The sequence below is a fragment of the Nesoenas mayeri genome (genome assembly GCF_963082525.1).
Source record: "Nesoenas mayeri genome assembly, chromosome: 4".
Taxonomy (NCBI): domain Eukaryota; kingdom Metazoa; phylum Chordata; class Aves; order Columbiformes; family Columbidae; genus Nesoenas; species Nesoenas mayeri.
The window spans coordinates 58,840,763-58,864,442 of NC_137540.1; the positions used below are offsets into that span (position 1 = coordinate 58,840,763).

The following is a 23,680-nucleotide window of genomic DNA, read 5'->3' on the forward strand; positions in this document are numbered from 1 at the left end:
AACTGTAACAAGGGGTTTCTTTTAGCCTCTTTTAAAGAGGCAACATCTTTAAATGCAAATTACTTGTTTTCTTTATTATATTGGACTCACAATAGATGTGTATGCAATTCAATCCAAAGGCAGGCAGTTTTCATTAAAGTGTGCAGAGCAATAGTGTTTACATTATGCAGTACCTTTCTGGAGTTTGCAGAATTAGATATCATTTCAGACCTGCTAAGCCCCACTGAGTGGTTGTGATTGCTCTTTACATTGCATCCTAAGCATCGTCTGTGCACTTTTTCTGCTCTATTGCATTTTAATTAGTCAATCAACAATATTCACCAAGTTATTTCTTTCCCCCTCCTTGCTGCTTCTTACAAGGGATTTTAAAGGAAGATTATTATTATTATTATTATTTTGGTGGTGCAATTATACAAAATTCAGATAAAGTGGCGATGTGATCTGTTCCTATCAGGTGAAGCTGTACGAGAGTCCCAGCTTGATAGGAGTTACTGCAGCAGTCTAAGTGCTACATGGCATGCTTCCTTCCCCCAGGAGAATAGCTGGTTTAGTTTGGTCCCCTCCCATAACTTTGCTCTAGAAAATGAAATACAAGTCTCTCTTCAGAGGAGCGCGATGCTTGGTGTAATACTGCTTGTGGCTTTTGTCGTGGCACCTTTCTGGTCATCTGTCTGTATCACTGACAAAATGAAGTATAAAATCAAGATGTCATGAATATAGGAGCCAAATGATCCCCCCTGTCTGTGTCGTTGTGGAAGCAGGTGGGTGGAGGTGATGGAGAGGAGATGGGCACTGTGCAGACACAGTGTGGGAGAGCACTGCTGCCCCAAAGAGCTCGGCTCCACAGGTGGGTGACCTGGACAGGAGAAGACCTGGAGGAGATGAGGGAAAGGCCGGAGGAGAGCTGGGGCTGTGGAGGTGTCTGTAGCTAGTCCATACACCCATTAAATGACCTGGAAATCTGTTCTGCTGCTGCCCTCGTTTGTGCTGTTTCTGCCAGGTCAGATGAGTGAAGAGTGAGTTGGAAAAACATGGAAGCAATTTGCCTGTAGTACCTGGCTGGAAACCAAGCGTGCTGTGGCACGAATTAATTTCTAGTCAGCAGCTTCTGCCTCCTTTTTTGTGTGAGGAAGCGGTGGCAGCACGGTCAGGGAAGAAGTCTCCAGTGCTGTAGGTGCCATGCCTACAGCCCTCAGATGGATGAAGGTGGGATCTTGCCTCTGAGGAGACAGCGTGCCCTGGTAACCCCTGCCTGCGTTCGTCACTGTTCTGCTCCTTGCCTGCAGAAATGCCGTCCCCATCAACTTCCACTTTGGCTGAAGCACAGGGGTGGTGGTTGTACATGTTTTGCTCTGGGATTGCAACCCTGTTACATGCGAGTGAGATTTTCAGAGAAGTCCCTGGGAAGGTGTTATCCAATTCTCACTTGGATTATAACTCATCCCATATTTCTTCACGCTGCAAAGTCTTTAGAAGTCCCAGGGTAGGGCAGAGCATCAGTCTTGAAAAGAGATGATGTAGAGTGAGCGTGGCAGAGCTGGAGCTCCTCTTTAGTCCTGTCTGCTGGGGAGCTACAAGGTGACGTTGTACATCCTTTCTTCTTAAATGGGCCAAGTTTTTTTAGAGCTAGGCCCTTACATCCATATTTAGTCTCCTAAATAAGTGTCCTGATTTTCCGAAGTGCTGAGTATCCTGGGAAGCCAGTAGACACTTCAGTTTTCTTGGACTTCAACTTGTGAGACCCGTGCTTCAGGCTGCGTGGTGGTGGGTACTTGTCGCATGGTCCTGGGGTAGGAGGCAGGCTGGGTGCTCGGCGGCAGCTGGAGGTTGTGACGGCTGTGAACTGCCCTTGAGAACTAATTACCGCACCTTGGAGCTGCCGTGTGGTTACCCGCTCTCCCTGCATGTGGTGGCAGGCTGAGGGGACGCAGAGCGGGAGGGCCACCCCGGCGCCATGTGGCAAACGTGGATGAGCGGCTGGTTGTGAGAGGCTCCCTCTCGTAGTGAGAGACCTGGCAGTTCTGACTTGGCACTTCGAAAAATCAGGCCGCTTATTTAGCAGGCTAAATATAGGTTAAGCAGCCAAGCTTGAGCATCCTGCTTTAAAATTTCTGGCGATAGTCATCTCCTATCCTACCTTTCAGCCAGCGCGCTCATCATGCTGTGAGAGGTCTGTGCGGTAGCCCCATGCACATGAATAAACATCAGCTTGCAAGTGAAAGAAGGAAGAAGCTTACCGTGTTTCTTTCAAGGGGATATACAGTTTGGAAAACAGATTGCTTTCTCTCTCCAAAATGAGTCATTTTTCTATTAAGTAAAAAAAAAAAAAAGGAGTGCTAAAATGGTAATCGTGGTTTTATCATTTAGCTTTAACTTTTTATCTTCTCTTGTTCTTATCATACCAGACTTTATTGTAGTGGTCTGTATCTATTTTTGATTTTTCATGGAGAAGGGTGGGCTTTTTTGCTCCTCTTAGTAGACCTTCAGAACAGGTTTTCAAAACCTCCTATAATCCCTTTTCCTGATGTTTCCTTGGGAACAGCTTCTGACATCCGACAGATCTATAGCCGTCACAAAGCTGGCACAGTTCTGCCATAGGCCAGGCACATCTTTGGGTGACCGCAACTGTGCAGATAGACTAAAGGTTAAGAAATCTATAAGGGTGTGGATGTCAATATTTAAAGAAAAAAGTCCTGCATATTTAGAGAGACAAATGGATTTTCCTTCGCATTTACACATCCAGGGAAATTTGTTCTCTCAGAGGTGCCAGAGTCGCTCCAGTTGATTTAAAAGGGAATTTTTCTTTGCAAATAAGAGCAAATGGTGATCCAAAACGTCCTGAGAAAGGAGCAGTGCACCAATCCCAGCAACTTGTCAGAGCTGTGAATCCTTCTGCTGACATACTGAGATTGTGAAAGCCACAATTTTCTTCCTAATTGATGGCTCAATCGAGGTACAGCCTCTGTCTCAAGCTTACTTGTAAGCTTTGTCCTTGATGTGCTGGGTTACTGTATAGCCTAAAATACACTGCCTGTGTTGCAGAGGGAGGGGTGTAGAACAAGAAATGTTTAAGTCATTCCAAAATCATTTGTGATCTTTCATCAAGATAGGCACGCAGTTGATGAAAAATAGCCCTTTTGTCAGAGCCTTCAGCAGTTTGATGGTCATTGCCTACAGAATAATAAAAGCAGACATGTCCTGCCATTTTCAGTTAATTTTTCATTCTTGTATGCATTTGTGGGGAGTGGGAGTAATTTGGCTGAAATGAGAGCTTATCAGGCTTCAGTGGAACTGGGGACACAGCAACACACAGTATAAAGTGCAAGAGACACAATAACCTGTCTTCTCCTGTGTCCTGTGGTCCCATTGAGTTAATACAAATTGGAAAAGAACACTGGGAAATCACTATACGTATGTGAATTACATGTGCAGACACGTATCTGTCTATCTACAATTGGACTTGAAGACCTAAAAGGCTTTTTCCAACCTAAATGACTCTACGATTCAGTCTGGGTGGGCATGTGCCTCTAAGTGTGTATTCACGTCTTCAAGGTGTGATAGTGCTGAAAATTGGATGTTTTGGAAAGGGAGATTTAGAAATGCCTGCCTGAAGTAATATGTAAAATGTTCCTGTTATTTCCTGTTCTGTCTAGAGTAGACATTCTTAAACCTTGTAAAATCTCCAATTCCTAATTTAATAAGTATTTAGCTCTCTTATGTCTACTACAATAACACAATGTTTTAAGCTGTCAAAATTTGGGGGTTTTGTTTCTTCCTCTTTTCGCGAGGACCTGAATGCCATTCTATGATGCTGGAAACATGAGTGAAAAAGCCTGCAGGCTCATATTTTTTTTTAATATTTTTTTGAGCTGATCACAGTGCTGATGGCACTGTCCTTCTGTTTTGATGACAGCCCAAATAGGGCTATTAAACACCTGGTGATCCAGGCATGGAGTATAATCTACTACTTTTTGTATTATTCCACAAGTCTTCCCTCCACAATATTGGATGTGAAAATACTGGAAAATTTAACTTTGTTGCCCAAAGTGTGGGTAGTTCAGGTGTAGTATATCCAGCAGCACCATTGTACTGCGCTTGCTGTGAACACTGAATTCCTTCAGTGAGGGAAGTTGCTGAAGTCATCTCCCCCCCGGCCCCACTAAGGGAGGAATGGTCACAATTCAGTTATTCTAGACAGATAACTTCTCAAACTGTTTACTTTTTGTTGTTCCCATGAGTATTGTATTGTCAAGACAATCATCATAAAAATATTTGCTGCGGGATTAATTTTTAGCCTTACCTAGGTATTTCTTTGCCAGTTTCCATATTTGAGGTGCAGTACGAGGTCCGTGGCTGGGCCTCCGTCCCCTGGGTCATGCTGGGTGCCCTCGGAGGAGATTCACAGAATGATCGGCAAACAAACAGAGGTGTATCAGAACTGGAAATTCTTTATCAATACTGCCTACAGTTTCTGGTTGGATTGTTGCTTTATTTGATTTTGTATATTTAATACATATGCATGATGCTTCACAGTGTGATACTAACACAGCAAACTTATCTAGGAGCATTTGGGAGAAAATGCAGGTTATTGGTAGAGGCTGCTGCCGAGTGGCAGTGCAGTTACATCTTGGAGTTGTTAGACTCTGGTGCTGGTATTTGTCCATCTCTGATGTTACCTGGGCACTCGCTGACCTTTGCTCCATGTGCCACATGTGACACTGGCCGCTGGCGTTTGGGAAGGACGGACATGTCCATCCCTCTTAGAGTGCTGGCAGCGATCAGCCCGTCTGTGGGATGGAGGGTTAGGCCCTATACTGCGAGGACAAAACAGTTTGCCTTATTTTCATCAGGCCGGAGGAAATGTTCTCTTCTCTGCTCCTCATCAAGTACAGCGGGAGGGGAATGTTGCCTCGCGAGACAGGACAGTGTCAGTCCTTCTGAGAGCCGGCATCAGGCACGTAGCACTAAGAAAAGAGACATAGATGCACCAGGGTAGTACGAGGTGTCTTTTTGATAATAAAGTACCTAATTAGAGTAAAGAGAAATAGGACTGATGTGTGATGTTGTATGGACTGTAGTTTTAGAAATCAAACGCCTTAAGACTAAACCAAGGGAGAGTATCTACCAGCCTCGGTTATTTACTACCCTGTGAAACGCTCTGTGCATGCTGTGCGTAGCTTGCTGCTGCTCAGTGCTTTAAGCCTGTTCATAACCGTTCACAGCACTTAAGATCTAAAGATACACTCATCCTTTGATAGGACAAGGTCAATTATTCTCGAATTTATTGCCAGTACCGAAGTGTTTATGCGGTTTTATTTATAAGCTGGGTTTGTACTTTTCTAACGTTAAAGACATTTGATAGTAAAAAAGGGCATTTCATTTGAAGATTACTTATTCTGTGACATATTTATATTAAAAAATGTGCATGCATGTATTCATATAAATGATATAAACCGTATCTTTTGGACACCACTTAGCTTCTTTTTAACCTGATAAATGAACATTGCGCAATCCTGAGTTACATACTTGAAGTGTACTGATGCACAGAAATCTGGGTCTGAGAATAACATTATTTAACTAGCCACCTTTTTTCAGTGGACAATTGGATTTGATCTTACAGTTGTTCAGGCTTTGTGTTTCTCTGCTACGCTACTAGGACCAGCACCCAGAGCCACCTTCAATGCTTTTGTCCTTTAATACCAGTACTGTCTACAGAAGAGTGGCTCTGTTTCTGCAAAGCCTGCGGAGGCAGGAGTAAGTCTGTCCCTGTGTAATGAACCACTTAAGCCTGTGCCTAAGAGAAGCCTGTGTCAACTGTCTGGCTTGATAAAAATGAGCTACTGGTTTGCTGATGGAAACATGTGGGCTCCCTGGCTCACTCTCCACTGGAGTTTTTGTTCTGTACCTATTCAGCAGTTCTAAAACTTTTTATTTTTGGCAAAGAGTTTATTTGACAACAGGCAAAAATAATCTAATAATGTTTTTGAGTCTGCTGTTTGAATCACTTCCTCTCCTCTATTTATTCTCTCAAAATCTTTAAGGAAACGTCTGGATGAAGAAGGTATTCCTCAGACATAAATGTTTTACATTTAAACCATATTTAGTTATTCATATTAAAGCGCTGGTTGCCATCACGTACCCATCTCTCTGGTGTTATCACAGTTTCAGTGTTCCCTGAAGGCTTCGCACCATGACCGGTCTGCTTTGTGTCAGACTCAGGGCAATTATATTCCAGCTCTGGAGATGGGTAGTTGGCGCCTTACAGAAACGTTCACCTCCCTCTCCCTAGGTTACCCCAGGCAGAGTTTAGCCTGTTTACATCTCTTTGCTAATTTAGCCCTTTACTTGCATAAGAAATTACTCCCAGGCATGCATGAAAGAGGAGGACAAATTATTTTCAAATGAAAACCAGTATTTTTAGTTGTGTGATGTGTCTTTAAAATACGTTCCAGCATATTTCAGAGGGGGATGTGTGGCCAACACGCAACTCAGAGCTCACAAAACTTCTCGAATTCATGCATGTTCTTACCAAAAAATATTCTTTATTTTTTTTTAATACTTCTGACTGATGAATCGTAAGTCTCTCTCAATCCTGTCTGCCACAACTGTGTGGCACGGAATTGAGCGCTTGTCTTGCTCTGGCTATTGGCTCATTCTGTCTGTTTTGCTGGGGGATTTTCACAAGCCCTGAATGTCCCTCTGAGCTGGGATGGAGAGCAGGTGGTCAGCAAGGCACCACTGGCCCCTGCTCCTGCTTCCAGCAGATCCCCAGCCCTCATCCAGCCCTGGGGCTGCAGCTCAGGGCGGGGATGATGCCACCTGGGACGGCTCAGCCACCACTGAGGTAACAAGTAGCTGGAGACTCCTCCAGATGCCTCAACATTATCCTTCCTTCTCCCCACCCACCTTCTGCTGGATACGAGGAAACTGTAAACTTGGCTTTTCTGATTCTCAGAAGACTTTTCCAGCACTACTGGAATTAGGGGTTGTCACCGATTTGACACCAGAAATGACATGACTAAGCCATCACATCCTACTCAGCCCTTGGTCTTCAATAGGAATGATGCAGCTTGGTCATTGCAGACCTCCTTGATCACTTTAACTGGAGGAGAGGTGGCCTTCAACATTTTAAGTAGCTGACAGAAGGATCTGTTCTGAGCCCCTTCCCTCTAGCTAAACCTGGGATGTGTCAACCCCATCTCCAGGACACAGACGGTGCTGTAATTTTGACCTTTTACCATATTATGTGCTCTGCTTTGCCCTAAGCTGGTTTTCTGCAAATTGAGCTGGATTTTGCTTTTTGGCAAAATAACTATAGAGAGCTGGAAAATCCAAATGAGCTGATACATCTTTTATTAGCTCTATCTTATTTATCTTATTACAATTTCTTTTCTTTTTTTTTTTTTTTTGGACATTCATAACATGGGCACAGTTGTATATGGTATCTGTTTGTTTTTTATGGTAAAGGCATCAAATGGTACATCTTTTTATATCTTGATTTAGAATTAATTCCAAAATAATGTAGTGAAGATGGTGATACTTCATATTCCACGTTTTGATTTTTTTATAGGAAATTAAAAATTTTTCAGAAGTTGGTTTTTCAACTAATAATGTGAATTATAGGAGCTGATAAATGTGAGATTAATAGCTAAGAAAGCAATCATTTCAGATGGATAATTTAGATTTTTATCATTTATTAATCATAAAAAGTAAACCTACTGTATAACTAATTTTAGTTTTATCAAGAAGACGAATTGTTTCAGCTAATGAATGTATAGATATTCTACGCCAAAGGCATTCGTAGGAATCTGTTAATCATTTAACTGTGTCATGGCATATGCTTTGTCTTCATAAACCAATTAAAACACATAACTTCCTGCACTGAAATGCGTCTTGGTCTTCCGTGCCTACAGCAAATTAGAACAGCATTTGTCTTAAAATACACTTCAGTATTGCGGATACAAAAATTTCGTGGGTCTGGTGCCTCCAGGTAGGGAGCATTGCTGGGCTGCCTGTGCCAGGGCTTGGGGAAGGCGGCGCCGTTTGCAGTGTTTCAGGGAGCTGATCCCACAAATAAGAGTCACGTCTGCTAAGGGGAGGGGGCTGGTAAAGGGTCTCACCCTGATCCACTGGAGTACTTCCCTGCTGAGCTTGAAGCGTGGGCATAAACATGTGAAAACGGGGCTCAAATCCAGAACTGTCTGGATGGAAAGTGGCAGTGGCAAAGTCGGTGGTTGTTTATAGCAGGTCAGGGAGATCAACTTAAACCTGGCAGTGGTCATCATGGATTTCATGAAGGGTATGGCTCTTTTTGGAGGATGAACTGTAGCAACGGGAAGAAAGGCTCTTTGTTGGGAGGTGTTTGTGGTGCAGGTCTGCACGCACCTGAGCAGTGCTAATGCAGGGTTGGAAGGGACATTCTGAAAGTCCACTTTTCCTGAAAACATGGGAGGCAGTTTTCAGCATTTTGGCTTGTTCCATGCCTATAGTCATGAAAAATTTGCTTTCTTCTTTGCCATTTTCAAGAAGAGTCATTGCTTTTCTTCTGTTTTCAGAGAGTCTGCAATTGCTGTTCTGCAGACCCTTCTTGTTCAACAGCACAGCAGCATCTCAGGCTTCCTAAGCCCTGGTGCAAGGACGTCCTGCTGATTCATCTCTGGCCTTGCAGCCCAGGCTCCCTCAACAAGCGCGTCATGGCGTGTAGGACAGGCAGCCTGTGGGAGAGGTGGTCTCCTATAATGAAGGTGATAATGCACTGCTGAGACTCATAGAATGATTTGGGTTGAAAGGGACCTTAAAGATCATCTAGTTCCAACCCCTCTGCCGTGGGCGGGGACACCTTCCACCAGACCAGGTTGCTCAAAGCCCCATCCAGCCTGGCCTTGAACCTTTCCAGGGATGGGGCATCCGCAGCTTCTCTGGGCAGCCTATTCCAGTCTTTCATCATCCTCATCATAAAAAATTTCTACCTTATGTCCAAACTAAACCTACCCTCTTCTAATTGAATTGTGGTAGTTCTGCCAGACCTGCTTCTTCAGCTGTGCAGAGTGTCCTCTTGCTTTCACAGAGCTGCTGCTGGCGCTTTCGGGAAGGGGAGATTGAGCTATGGTGTCCAGTGTGATCTGCATGGTCCCACCTGGGATTTCACTGTGCCTCAGGTGCCCACATGCCAGGTGGAGCTGCCCCCTTCCTTGTCTGTCTCATATATTTAAGACAATCTCTTTTCCATTTACAACCGTTGAGATGGGGCCAATCTGTTACGTTAGACTTGTGTAAGAAATGACCTCGCTTGGACTTACTCTTGGCAAGGGCTGAGAGAGGCTGCTGTAATACAAAAAGCAGCGCTGATTGCTGCTGGAGATTTTCCTGAGAATGGCATATGCAGTTGAACCAAAGCTAGAGGTTAGAGGGTAATAATTGCACTCATAGTTATTTTTAGTCCATCCTGGAAGAGACAGTGAATTTTTTTTTTTAAATGGATTTTTATATTTAAGGAAATTACAGCTTTCTGGAAAAACTTCAGACCTGTGACAAAAAGTGAGAGGCAAGAGGGTGTTTAAATTTGCAGGCTGGATTTCTATATTCTGGTCATTCAAAGCTGTTTATTTCATCTCCTTTCTTACTCCCAGTGAGGTGAATAAAATAAAAGTGTGAATGTGTTTAGGTTTTATCCACAGCATTGTTGTGATGTCAAAGGAAATACAAACAGAGACAGACAGTAAGCCCACGATGGAGAAATCAAAAACCAGCAAACACTCAAATAACTAGCTCTATCTAATCCAACTCGAAAACACACTTTGTTTGGCTGGTTAACAACCTATATGTTACTGTACCACCTATACTGTGTTCTTTTATTTATATCTTTAATACGTTATCTGTAGGCGACATTATGGGTGAAGCACTGTTGCTAAAAGAGAAGGAAAAATTATAGTTATTGCTATAATAAACAGCTTGAGAATATCTTTTTAAGAAGATTGCAGTAATACAAAAGGAAATAGCGTTAGATTGCAACATCAATTATTTAGAACAATGTTGTTATATTCATTTTTTTTACCCTATTTATTTTCTCAGAGATAAAGTTCAGTCTTTCCAGCATCAGGTTTCTGGAGGCACAAAATGCCTGCCTGGGTCAAAAGTCCGTAGCTTTCTGATGAACCAGGTGTTGAGGCTGGAGTGGGAGCGTGTCCTTGGCTGGAGGAGGCGGAGGTTCCCTGGGGTGGGTTTGGGAGGTGGGGGTACCGGACCCAGCACCCCAGCATCGTGCCCGTGCCGTGTAAGGGAGAGGTGCCGGTGGCCTTGGCTTTTCTGGGACTTTGAGGAAAATAATAATTTTAGGCCATCTTGCCCTAGTTTTAGCAGGCTTCTGGGAATAAGAAAGGGAAAATGGATCTTTGTAAAGACTTAAAGAATGTTGCTGAGAGGGAGGGGGTGAAATCAGGTCCTTATGGAGCACTGAACCTGGTTTATAAATGGAGTGAGGAAATGTAAGTCATTGTGCACTTCTAAATTTGGGACTTTTGTATGGATATTACTTACTTAACTGAAGACAGAAACCTTCCCTAAAAAAGAAAATGCAATTGTGTCAGGCAGGCAGGATCGGTCGGGTTTCATTAGAGGCAAAGGCGAAAGCAGTAAGTTATCAGAAGCATAAAAAGATCTTTTTTTACTTTCTTTTTAATTCTGTCCACATATAAGAGTTCATGAAATAAAGCCCCTTGTCTATAAGACATACTAGTAAGCGTGTGGGTTGAGAACTTCACCCTATATTAATGTTTGGAAACAATGGTATGAACAACCCGCTCAGCAATAGTTTTCTCAGTGCAAATAAAATCTTCAGTGGCACAAACCTCATAAAAATAAATGATATTTTTATATAAATGCTGAGTGAATACACATAAGCTGTGAGTACAGTTAGGGTAGCTGCCACTGCTTAAAGGTCAGTAAAGCATAGCATTAAACGGCACATTTTGTGCTCCCAGACACGTAACCCATGATAAATTTTATGCAGTACATTTCTGAAATATCTACAGACACATTTTCTTCAATAATTCACAATCCTTTAAAAGCTTTTTTTTTTTCCTTTTGACAATCAATATCAGGACATAGTGTCTATAAAAGTTGCTGGTACTGAACTTCCATGATCAGTTTAATTGGAGGACGGATGATGTTAAACTCCCGTAGCAGCTGATCTGAGCTAAAGCCACGACACGCCAGCCCGGTCTGCAGGATACAGGCTGGACCTTTAGCCTGGTGCTTGGACCGTTTTGACCGGGGAAGGTTTTGATTATTTTTGTCTCCCTTTGCAAGGTGATGAGCTTCTGAAGCAAGCCTAGGAGGACTCAGAATGCGTGTTAGTATGAGATATTTAGTGGGAAATGTCATTCCTACGACGCAACTTTTTCCTGCTTCTGTTTGCTGGTGTAAAGTCAGCAGAAGTAAATTAGCTGGCAGATTTCAATGGAGACTGTTACCAGCGTCCTCTGCCAGATAGTGTGTGGAGTGCCAAATTAGAATTGATTTCTCAATAAAATTGAGCTCAGCCTCTTCAACATAATCTAAGACAGAATGACAAAATCTCTCTCACTCACTTTTTAATTTTATTATTTTCAGTCAGTTTTGTTCTTGGATATTTTTGCTGCCCTAATTGCTTGTTATAATCTTCTTCCTCGAATCTTTTCCCTTGTCCAAGAGAGCAAAACCTCATCTGCTTTTTTAAGTAATTCAGGAGTGAAGTAAAAGGGAAAAGACGTCTGCACGTCCCCTCCCTCGGCCCTTCTTGCGCTCTCAAGACTTTTCCAGCAGCGGAGACAGGAGTGCGAGTTCCCTCTCCGTGCCGTGACTCAGAGGCTGGGAGCACAACAAGCTGTTTACAGTCCCATCCTCATTTCTCCTTCCCACTCACAGCACGTTGCTTTGGGAACCACCAACCAACCTAATTAAAACAAATTTTTCCTATTGCGGGAGCAATTCCCCAAATGATCCGCCTCGCCAGAATCATGCTGTGTCTGCTCAGTTCGCTACCTTCATCCAGCTCCCGAAGAGGCTCATCTTACTGTAAAGAAAATCAATGCCTTCTAATGTGGCTTTAATTCTTAAATTCAGCGCATTTATCACACATACTTCTAGGGAACCTCATGTAATATATGGAGGTGAAAAAATGTCTTCTTTTTAAAAGACGTGCACAGTAAGTGACTTCTGAAACATTAGCAAAGCCTGTTACATGATCAGGTAAGAGAGCTATGCAGAATTAAATAAAGCAGGATGTTAAGTGGGGAGGTGCAGGTGGAAACACAAGATGGCAGCACTGGAAGCATTGCAAAAAGGTCTGGAAGTGTAACCACGATCTGGAATTTGCTGCCTTGACTTGTATGGCAGACAAGGCATTGCACCCAGTCATTATGCCCAGCCCAGCCTTACAGACTTGTAAGGACAGCTGTGATTCTGTGATTTCAAGGTGTTGTGACCACTGTCTTCTTTCCTCAGTGTCTGGGTCCTGGTTCTCACCCCACGTGAACTCCAGCCGCAGAGGTCAGCGAGGCTGCATGGCTGAGGCAGTTCAGTCTTTCCAAGCACTGAAATCTTCCATCTCTCAGCTCATTCTCTGGAAATCAAAATATAACACGGTTTCCGAAAGCACCTCCAGTACTATTGGAAATACCCGTGTTTGAAAGTGTTCATCTGGTGTCACTTGTGTGCCTGTAGTTTCTAGGTTTAAATAGCATATGTTTATACCAGCCCTGTTTTCACAGAATTCCTGAGAAGTGCTGAGCAACATGGTGGGTCTGTGGCATTCCTCAAAATATTTCTTTTTCAGCTGTTCAGCTTCTTTCCCTTGCCTTCTAGTTCCACCAGTTTCTAGCTTTCTCCTTCCATCAGGATGTCTGGACCAGCCACCTTTATGTTCCCTCTTTTGCCCATTTTCGCAGAGCTTCACGCACGTTCTCTCTGGCTGTGTGAGTGAAAACGTGATTCCAAACCTTATTTTTTTTTTTGCTTTTTCCATGTGAGATTGGTAGTTTTTTGAGTATTGAATGTGTCCTCTCTGTTCTTTAATTCTCCAAACCAATACTGGTATGTAGCTGTCTTTCTTCCTCCTTTTCTCTGTTCACTTGCTGTGGTTCTAGGTCTCTCTGTTCCCACCTGTATTCTGCATATTTCTCTCTCTGCAGTAACCGCACTTAGATCAGGAATCCTTCTTTAAAGGTGTTTACTACTGAATCTGAAAGAACTGGAAATACAGAACACTTACTGCCACAGTTTTGCTCATGTGTGAAACTGAGCCAGAAATGGACCCTGTTGACATCACATGGTGCAGTGTAGGTATCAAGACACCAAGTGGCTGCCAGAACCTATGGAGACAGAAAGTGATGGGTCTGTGACCTTTCAGGCATCTGAGAGTACCGTCCCTGTTCCAGCAAAACACTGGACGAGATGCTTAGTTTTAAGCAGTTAAGCAATCTGGTGGAAATGGTTCAGACTAGTGATATACCTGATATTCAACATATTCTTAACTACCCATAGGCTGGTGGAGCCTCAGAGTTGCTTTCACTCCCAAACCAAAAGGTGTGAATGAGTATGAAACAGAATAACCGAAATATTGACTAAGTGAAAGACACTTATTGGAGAGGAGGACTGTTGTTTCCAGCTGCTTCCAGCTGCAGAATGTGGGAATGAGAATTTCATTCAAAGGATTGGTTGTGTCTCCTGAGTGCATTTGCAGACTGGCTGGTGGATCATGTTAGTTGTGCTTTCTAGGATTAGTGCTGGTTGTGAATGAGATGAACATTTCAGGTGAAAGGGCTGGGATTTGAGAGTCCTCATCCACCCGCGAGAGATCCTGTACTGGACATTTTTATGCTTCCAAGCTCCAATCAGTTACCTTTTCTCCAAGATCTCCCTTAAAGGCTTTAGTCAAAGGCCAGGAAGGACCAAGTGTTGGTGCTGTGTATCCATTAGCAGGCCCCCTTCGCGATGGATTTGGTACTGAGATCCCTCCCCAATACCAGCATGGATTTGAGACTTGCCCTGCTTTCATTCTTTCCTCTTCCTCTTTGGCCAAAGAGATTAAATGGATTAACTAACACTTTTGAGACAAGTCTTCGTGGCAGTCTTTGAGTTTCAAAATGTTGTTTCTCAAGGCTGTTTTCACAAGGGAGTTAGTCCTATCTTTTGCCGGCAGGTTGAAATTACCCTCTATAGTTATTGTATTAAAAAAAAAAAAAGAGAGAGAGAGAAAGAAAAAAAAATCGGGAGAGCAGGGATTTGTAAAGGTGGGGGTTGATGACTGAGCGCTTAGCCCATGGAGAGCGTATAGTGGGATGTGCAGGGTAGAGGAACAGAGAAAATGAAAAGTGCTAGGTCATCCTGTCCTCTTCTCAGGCATATGCGTATCCCCTTGGTAGCGCAGGTTTATTTGCAGGAATGCTTTGTCCCTGAGTCACGCTGGATGGGGAGAGGCTGTTACATGTGCAAAAAGGTGCTTTGTCTTCTAGAATTTTTACTGTTTCTCAAACTAGCTAATTTTGGTGAGCGGGTTTGAACACGTTAAGTAGTATATACACCATGTGCTAAGCATTATTATTATTTAGTGGTTTATTTACTATTAATGTATTTTTTATTAACCATTGGGACTTTCAACCCTTCCTTTGGGAAGCTATTGTACATTCTCATAGATTTCACTGTCAGAGTTTTTACTGATAGCTTGTATTTTCCTTTCCTTAATTGCTGCCTGTTACTTCTTCTTGTGTCCTCTTGTACCTAATTATAAATGTTACAACATCAATTTAGGAAAGATATCAGGGGAGGTTTCACGAGGGTCAGTGCTGATCGCAATATTGTTTAATACTTTCCTAAACAATATATACAGAGCAATACAATTTGCAGATGATGCCAAATTAAGAGGGATCATAAACACAGTGGAAGGCAGAGAGAGAGAGATAACAAAACGATGTTGAGAGTTTAAAGAACTGTGCAAAAATTAACAAGATGAGATTTAATTTAGATAAAATACAAGGTCATACACTACGGGAGAAAAATACCAACTACAAAATGGAAGATGCTGGTTAGAAAACAGCAATAACGGTGATATATTTTACATTTGTGTAGCTTCTTTCATCTTACAGAGTCCCAATAAGCCTTACAAATTAAATAAATTAATATAGAAACTACACATAATGATTATTTTATTCTCCACGGAGACACCTCCTGTGTTGGTGCAGAATATGACAGCTACTCAGCTGAACTCTGCAGTGCTGTGCAACAGTTCAGGACAAAATATTACAGGTCCCCTTGAAATGGCAGTAAAAGTTAACGGAAGCCAGCATTTGTGCAGCATGGCACTGCTCAAAACTGTTCCTCTGATGAAAACTGCCAGGGCTTTTTTTTTTTAAAGCTGCAGATGAAGATGGCGGTTTTACATCTGTCTTTACCTTTGCTGCAGTAATGCAGAGGCGAGCCCACCGAGTCAGGGTGGACACCGACTGCATGAAAGCTCCGTGTGTGAGACAGTTGGGAAAGAGCTGTGGGTTGGTTTGATTTTACTGGAATAGACAAATATATATGACCTATTTATTAGAATATATATAACATTATCTGTAGTTATTTCAGGGCTATTCATTTTTACGTGGACAGGGAGGTTTAACTGGAGGATGTATAAAACTGGTGATGGGTAAGGAAGACACATGGTGCTGAACTGATGGTCGATGGAAAGAGCGACATGAAGAAGATGGAAGTCATAACTAAAGACGCAGCAGAAGGACAAGATGGGTCAGGATGAATAACACAGGAAAGACTGGGGATATTTCCTTTAATACCTCTCATGTTGCCTGCTGTGACTACATTATTCGGTGAATATTCTTTCAGCGGTGGCATTTCAGAAGGACACAGCAAGTTTGTGGAGGAATACTGCTCCTAACTCTAGCCAACATTATGAGGGTTGACACAGGGTTTGTATTTACTCACCTACAGATACATACGTGTCTCATCATGGAGGCACAGCACAGGTTCATAGAATCATAAAAAGGTGTGAGTTGGAAGGGACCTTCAAAGCTCATCTAGTCCACCCCCCTGCAGTGAGCAGGGACATCTGCAACTAGATCAGGTTGCTCAGAGCCCCATCCAGCCTGGTGTTGAATGTTTCCAGGGGTGGAGCAGGTTGTGTTGGGGGGCATATAAGGTGTCTCCTCAGAAGCTAATAGAATGTTATTTTCTGAAGGTGGCCGATGGCACAGCGTACCCAGTGTGATGGAGGAGTCTGTGTTCGTGGTGTGTACGGGCTCTAAGAGTTTGTTCTGGGGAGATCCCCAGGGGGACAGATGTGACTTGGAGGTGGCAGATGCATGCAGTGTGCTCATCCTGCACCCCGGGAACCACAAGTCTTTGCAGTGTCCAGGTCTGAAACCCTTGATACAAACTGCATAAACTCAGGTCATTCCCCAGGCGTCAACAGGTCGCATGTGTCTTATCAAACGGATGGGTCTCTGATTGGGAACAACTCGGAGCCATTTCAGGCACCACCTTAAAGCGTCATTTGCCCTACTGAGGGGGATTTTCTGTTAGCAGTGGTCTGTGTGTGTGTCCCTCTGAATGTGCGTTTAGTGCTTTTATCTACTGGGCCAAATTGAGAGTTCATTTGTCAGATTGGCCTTTCTCTTTCTCTCTGCAATGGCACTTGTAACATGTGGCTAAAAGCTAGAGGAATTAGAAAGGACATTTTTTGAGAAGAGTTTGCAGTACCTGTTTGAACCTGTGTTTCTTGAATCTGCTCTTTTTTATTCTTCTTTTCTGTTTGGCAAATAAGAAGTAGAATTTGTTTTCTTCCTGCTCTCCCACCCCTTCAAATATTTTCTGTGCTCAGTTGGTGAGGGAAAGTTCTTACACTCATTTGACTATTTTGAGGTCAAGCTAAGTGCTTGGATGTGTAACTGCTGTCCCATGTAACCAAGCAAAGTGATTTTAGGCTGACATTTCAAATTTTGAGGTTTTCCACATTTGGCTTCCAGAAGTTGCTTAATATTTCTGGTGAGCATCACTAGTGTGGCCTGTTACGTAGGGGGCAGCTGCTACCGCAGACTTACCTGATTTTCCACCAGCCCACCCCTTGTGTCACTACTCACAGCTGTGCAAAATGCCACCATTGTTCTTCAGCAGCGCTTTCGCATCCATTTTGTGCAGGGATGAGTGACTACAGAGAATGCAAGCTGGTGGAAAATTCACCTTGTGTTCTGTGCTCCATCTTAACCGAGGCACGAACCAGCACCCTCATGGTCTGTTGACTGTAAATCTCTTACTTTTAGATGAGCTAAGAAGGAGCCTTGCCATGGGTAAGCTAGTGTGAATCATGCTAAGCTTCCTTCAGCTGAAAAACCTCCCTTTTTCCTCCTGAACGCAGCCGTCCTCCCTCCCTGTGGCTGCGTTCGGCTGTGTGCAGTCTCATGGCATCCCCGTGCTGCCGAGCTCCACGCGTCTGGGAAAAATTGTGCTTTGGGGTTATTGCTCCCAGCCAGCACAGGGATGCTGGCTTTGGGCAAAAAGAATTCAAAATGAAGTGTTTCAAATAAGTGACTGCAGGAAGAAGGGTCTGGGTACTAGTCTGTTATGCTTTTAAAGTATATTAGCTCTGTACTCAGAATCCTTGCGGCTGTGCCTGTGTATGGAGTAGCTCAAGGTTTGTTCAGTTTTGGAGAGAACAAGCACTGTCCTTAAAAACTAAAACCTGCTCTTGAAGACCTTCTGAGGGAGCTGTCAAGCCAGCATCTCATTTGGTTTTTATTATGTCTGAGTAGTTGTTAAAACTGGAAAGGGAAGAAACCAGGCAGTTGAAGGACAGACCTTCTCTCCCCAAGTGTTGTAGAAGCGCCTGCTTCAGTCTGCTGCCATTTTGCTTGAGAGAGCTGAAGCACTTGAGTTATGGTGACATCTATTAGAATTCAATTAGAGGTAGTTCACTGACCCAAATTAACATTCTTTGTTAAACTCCAGTCAGTGTATACATATGCTATTTCCAGGCCAAACGGACCTGCATAGAAAAGAGGCTCCGAATCTCTGAGCTTGTTGGCAGTGTCTTAGTAACTGGATTCAGAGCACAAGCTTATCTAATGCCAGTGCTGTAGGCTGGCTAATAGAATTGCACATCTGTGGTTTGTAATTTAACTGTGTGGAGCTCTGACTCGAGGTGAGCAGGGAGAAGGACGACGATGGGGGACGTGCCTTGCGGCTCCTCTCCTCCATCCTGGGGCAGAGGCGGCTGCTGGGCCATGTTGGAGGTGGTGGATCTCCACTGGGTTATGTTGGAGGTGGTGGATGTCTGCTCGAAAAGGCAGCTTGGCACGCAGGGTGGTTTGGAATATTTCAGCCTTGTGTTGCTTCTTATTTCAAGGCTTTCACAGGCTCCTGACAGCATCAGATCTGCCCAGGTCCCAGACTGGATGGTGTCTGCTTTGGTGTTGGGACCATTGACGCACTCCTCTCATCCACTAAACTTTTCAGGTGTCTGATCCATGCATTGCTGGGTTTGTGGGAGTGACTTTGGCAGTACCTTGCATAGTTGGGCGTGACTGTCTTGGAAATAATACCATTGCGGTCAGTAATGCCATTCAGCATCAGGAGAGGAAACCGAAGGAAATTCCCACTTTATTCCTTTACTGTGGTCTCTTTGGTGCCTTGAGATGCTCTAGAGCTGTCCAGATTGTTGTAGTTTCCCTACAGTTTATTTTTTTGTTTAAAAAAATCCACTGCACGGTACTGACCTATGTCTGCACCTTTTTGTTGTTGTTATTTCATGTGCTTGTATGGCTTTATCCCACTAAGAATGAGTGACTTGCTGGCTATGACCAAGTACGATTTCATTTGAAAAGAAAATATGGCTTATTAGCGAACAGTTGCTAATGATTGATTTTTAAAGGGGAAAAAAAATCTGTTTAGGGTATTTTTTCACAGAGTCTACTTCCATGCTGACATTTACACTAAGACGGTGGGCAGAGACATGTTAGTCTGGATCTGTTCCCATGTGTCACTTTGACTAGTTTGAACTGTCACCAAGCATCTTAGCATAGTCAGCATCATGTGTCTTGTGGATACCAGTCATTATATTTCACATTTTAATTTTAATGGCGACTGATGTAGATGTCAAAAAGTATTGAGGCATTTGGGCATTGAACTTATGGATATTTTTTCTTATTTAATAGGGTTTTGTCTCAAGATACAGTTAACTATTATAAAACTAAATTCACTCCTGCTGCGACTGAATGTTTCCCATGTGTGTGGATTTTAATTTGGCCCATAGAGAGCGAGTGCTTTTCGGGTTGCAGTGATTTTCCTTCATTATCTGTGCCTGTTTTCTGTTTGGTAACTTAGATATACACATTTTAAATTTAAATACACCAGTCCCTATGAAAAAAAAGCTAAATACATGTCAGCTTCCATAGAGCACATCTTTCTGATGCTGACTGTGCTCAGTACAAGGTAAAACTTCAGAAATCTGTTTCCAATATACTTGAAGGCATTTACTTATCAGCAGCACAGATGGCACTTGAAATGCTGAATAATAATAGTTAAGAGCCAACATAAACGATGGTGCAAATGTAAAAGCAGACACAGGAATTATAGTCTGTGTGGATTGCACTGCTTGTATAGACAGGTGATAAAATTTGCATGTGCAAACTCTGCTTTACTGCTGACATGATCAGCTAATGTGCCTATTTGCTTGCGGGAGCCTTGGGAGCAGAGGGCAGGGCAGCTGGCTGCCCACTGAGGAATGAGGTGTCCAGGCCATGTTATAAACTCACATTCCTGCTCGCCCTGCTTGGAAGTGACAAGGAGTAGGCTTTGTGGCCATGGATGCTCCAGCCTTTAAGGCAATACAATCTAACTGCTTTTTGGTTGCCTCAGGCCATACCTATATGAGCTGCCTCTCTCCTTCTGATAGCGGTTTCTTCTGGGCAGCCTTCATAAGCCTTCCGTAGGTTCTGGTGGCACATTGCAGTTTGCGGCCAGCATGTCTTTGGTGGGGAAATACGCCCAACACAACTCAGTATGGAATTCAAATCAAGTTAAATGACACAGTGACCATCCCCCAGTTGTGGGTTTTTTTGATATGTCCAATAACATCTCTGCATCCGGTTGCTCGTAAAGCCACTCCTGAAATGTGGCAATGCTGTAAGTTTTGCAAGTGCAGGGGTGCAGCGATGGAGGAGACTGGCAGCTCCGTGGGATCGGTGCTGTCAGAGGAGCTGCGGGAGCTCTGCCCACCCGCTCCATCTCTACCCCTACACCCCACGGCAGCCTCTGCCCGGGTGGCAGGAGGAGACAAGCGGACAGCAGGACATGGAAGGGTGAGGAAGCTGTAAACACGGGGGGAAGAAGTAAGTGCGTTGGGGAGCATGATGGATGGTGGTTTCAGTTCAATAGCAGCTTAACCCTTGCCAGTGTTTTTGTAGGCGTCATAGTAAAGGAGAGTTTTAAGTGATAATGTTGTGCTGGCACTTTTCACAGACTGGATCTCCACCGATGCTGGAGACTGCGTTCACCCAGAGAGCCTTTGCTGCAGCCTTAACTGTGCAAAGCCCAATAATCTTAATGATGAGCAATTGGTTTTTTTCCTCCTGGTATCAAATGGCCATATTTCTTTCCACCTTTTTAGGATTCAAGTAAGAATAGGTCTTGCAGCAAAGACAGCATCATTCAAAGGCTGTGGCTGACCGTGGCACCCAGCAGCCCCGTGTTAGCTCTCCCTTCACCTCTCCATTTCTTCTAAGTTTGGCCAGTCCACCTCCAAAGCTGTGAGAGTCTCCTCCTGTTTCAGCTCTTTTCTAGCTGTTCATTTATTTACTGCTGCCATCCAGTATGGGACCACTTTCACCTGCGAATTCCCCGTATCCTGATCGGCACCAGCAGCCAAAATTCAAATCTGCAGCCGGAGATTTTATTCCTGCTGCTGTCCTCCCTCCTCTTGTGAGACAAAGTGGGATGGTATATGGCATATACTAGATATATAAGAGAGTGCCATAGATTTCCATTGCTCGAATTACATGTAGATCCTTGGCTGGTGGCATGGCTGTGGTGGTATAACAGAACTTGACTAACGAAGGCATTTGGAAAGTCTTGAAAATGTTTCTTTTAAGTAGTTTATTTGGAAATATTTTGCTTTTAGTATCAGGAATGGATTAGGGATGGAGTTTGCTCTTTTTTTTTTTTTTTTTTTTTACTTTATAAATAAACCACCTCTAATATCCTTTGTCTCCATTTCTCATACCTCTGCCTATTCCCATCAACAGAGAAGAAGATGGAAATTTATATTAGTGGAATTAATCCTGTTAGCAAGATATTTTGCTCCTAGTTTCAGGCCAGCTTGGAATGTGCAATAACAAAGCAACAGGCATTTTGTGGCAGAATATCTTTTTTTTTTTTTTGTTGGATTTACATGTGATATTAAAAAAGTCACTGTCCATAGAGTAGATGAAATAACATTTTAGTACTCCATTGGCTACATTCTCTTCAGGAGTCGATACAGAGCGGCATTTGCTCTGCGATGCAGAAAATAATCTGTTACAGAAAAAAAGATACGTATATCTGTAAGCTGCACTTAAAAAAAACCTCTAGACTAGCGAAGAACAATAGTATGTGACATTGAGACTGGAGAAGAGTTAATAACATGTTGAAAGTTTTAAATGAAAAGTAAAATAAGGGAAAAGCGGTCACCCTCCTTCATCATCAAAAAACCCCATGGATAAGGAAATAGTTTGTGCGTTTTGTTGCTTTACTCAGGTTGTGATTTCTCTTCAAAATTTTGGTTTTGCACCAAAATTCAACAGCCTTGAGGACGTATTAATGCCGCATGTTGGAGTAATTAGTCTGCATTTTAAGTTTATTAGTGGACTGACTAATGTACTCTTAAAAAGCTTTATTTGGAAAAAAGTCAATATATGAAGCCAATAGAGCTCTTGAGAGTTTGTGCCACATACGCATTCACACATAGAAAATCATGTTATCAATTTTCATTTGACTTTTAATCAATTACGGTGACAAAGAGATGATTTGAAGTCAATTTTCTGTTGGTGCTAAATTAGTGTTTGATCACAGATGTTTACTCTGGTGACTGCTTTCTTTTGCAGAAAGCCTTGTAGAACTCTATTGCGGAGACTGATGCTTCTCATTTTCAGGTGATTAGCAGGTTTTTCTCTATTTTGCTGCTTTTAGCAGCATGAGGGATGCGCCGCTGCTGGGATATGACTGTGTGGGAACCTCTTAAGATAAACACAGAATTTAGTAATGAAGCCTGGCGCTGGCTTAGAAGTGCCGCTCTTTGAATGGAGATGCTCCTTCTCAGTGATCCAGCGCTAAATCAGTTCTCAGAACAACAGACTTCTCCATCCCATCTGTTTAGATTTGTAAAATATATGCTAACAATAGCTTTTGACCAAAAGAACATTTTGGCTCCTACTTATTTTTAAAGGAGCAAAAGAGCGTTTTGCTTCTTACTTATTTTTAAGGAACGGAATACAAAAGAAGAAAAGAAGAAAATGCTATAAAAATAAATGTGAAAAATAAGATGCGAGAGTTCTTTGGAAGAGAGTCAGACAATCAACTATGAAGCCTTTTTTTTATTTTTATGCTCCTTCTTTATTTATGAGATGTTTAAAATAGATAGGCCAAGACTTTTCATTCTCTATTCATAGGAGAGCGGCTCCTGAGGCCACATAGTAGGCACGTGTGGAAAACTACTCTGTCTTCTTTTGCATTCCCTGGTTGGGATTCAGAATGTTGTTTTGATGTTTAAAATCATATAAAGCTGAGCTCTAGACCAGATTTTGAAGTGGTCAGTGCTCTCAAATGCAGCCAGATTTTTTAAGAGTGCAATTTTTATTTAAATTCTAGCATCGTTTGCCAGAAAGCAGGTGTGAAATGCTGGGATTTAATTCTTCTTTTTTTTTAAATCTGTGTGTCATCCTAAGAAATGCAGGATACTGAACGTCACTGAAAATCCAGCCATAGAAAAATACTGCATCAAATGCAAACCATAACACACACAACCCAAACCCATCATATAAATCAGCCTAAATCATCAAAGCGATAGATCAAACAAATGCCTCAAAATTCAATTCCCCAAATGCTTTGCATAATACCCTGAAGATCAGCAAACAGATTTTTCCTGTTATGCAGTAAAGTGAAGAATGCATTTTATTGAGGGACAATGGAATAAAAGGACCCACCAGGAGCCCTGACTGTGATAAACTGAGGTTGTAATACCAGTGGCATTGCAAAGAGAAAATTCAGGGATTTTTCAGTTAGACTTCGGTGATTTGTTGTTAATTGTACTCAGAGTACACTGATTTAACACATCCTCTTCCACTGATAATCCCTGAATCATGACTGTATAGGTAGAAAATCATAGATTATATTTGGAGTCTACAGCTGCCTGAAAATTGATAGATAGTTCTGATAACTAAATTTGTAATGCCTCATAGCAAAATTACTACTTCACAAAAATGCTAAAGGCTTAAGTGTCCCAAATTGCCATCCCCAAAGAAAGTACATCAGCTTGTATTCTTTGGGACTTGCCTTCTCATCACCAAAAAAGTACTGAAGAAAACAGAAAAGTAAGAAACAAAGCAGCAGAAGGGACAGTTTGATCAGTCTTGAGGAAAAGTGAGAAAAATTCTACGCAAATGGTAATTGCTTGCTT

The 23,680-nt window shown here is 42.7% G+C and overlaps 1 protein-coding gene across 3 annotated transcripts in view; it reads left to right on the top strand.

The window, feature by feature from the left end:
- The window catches only part of PPARGC1A (PPARG coactivator 1 alpha), a gene marked incomplete at both ends in the record, with an annotated part of 360,763 nt that overhangs the window by 195,164 nt on the left and 141,919 nt on the right, over window positions 1–23,680 (top strand). The window lies entirely within an intron of this gene.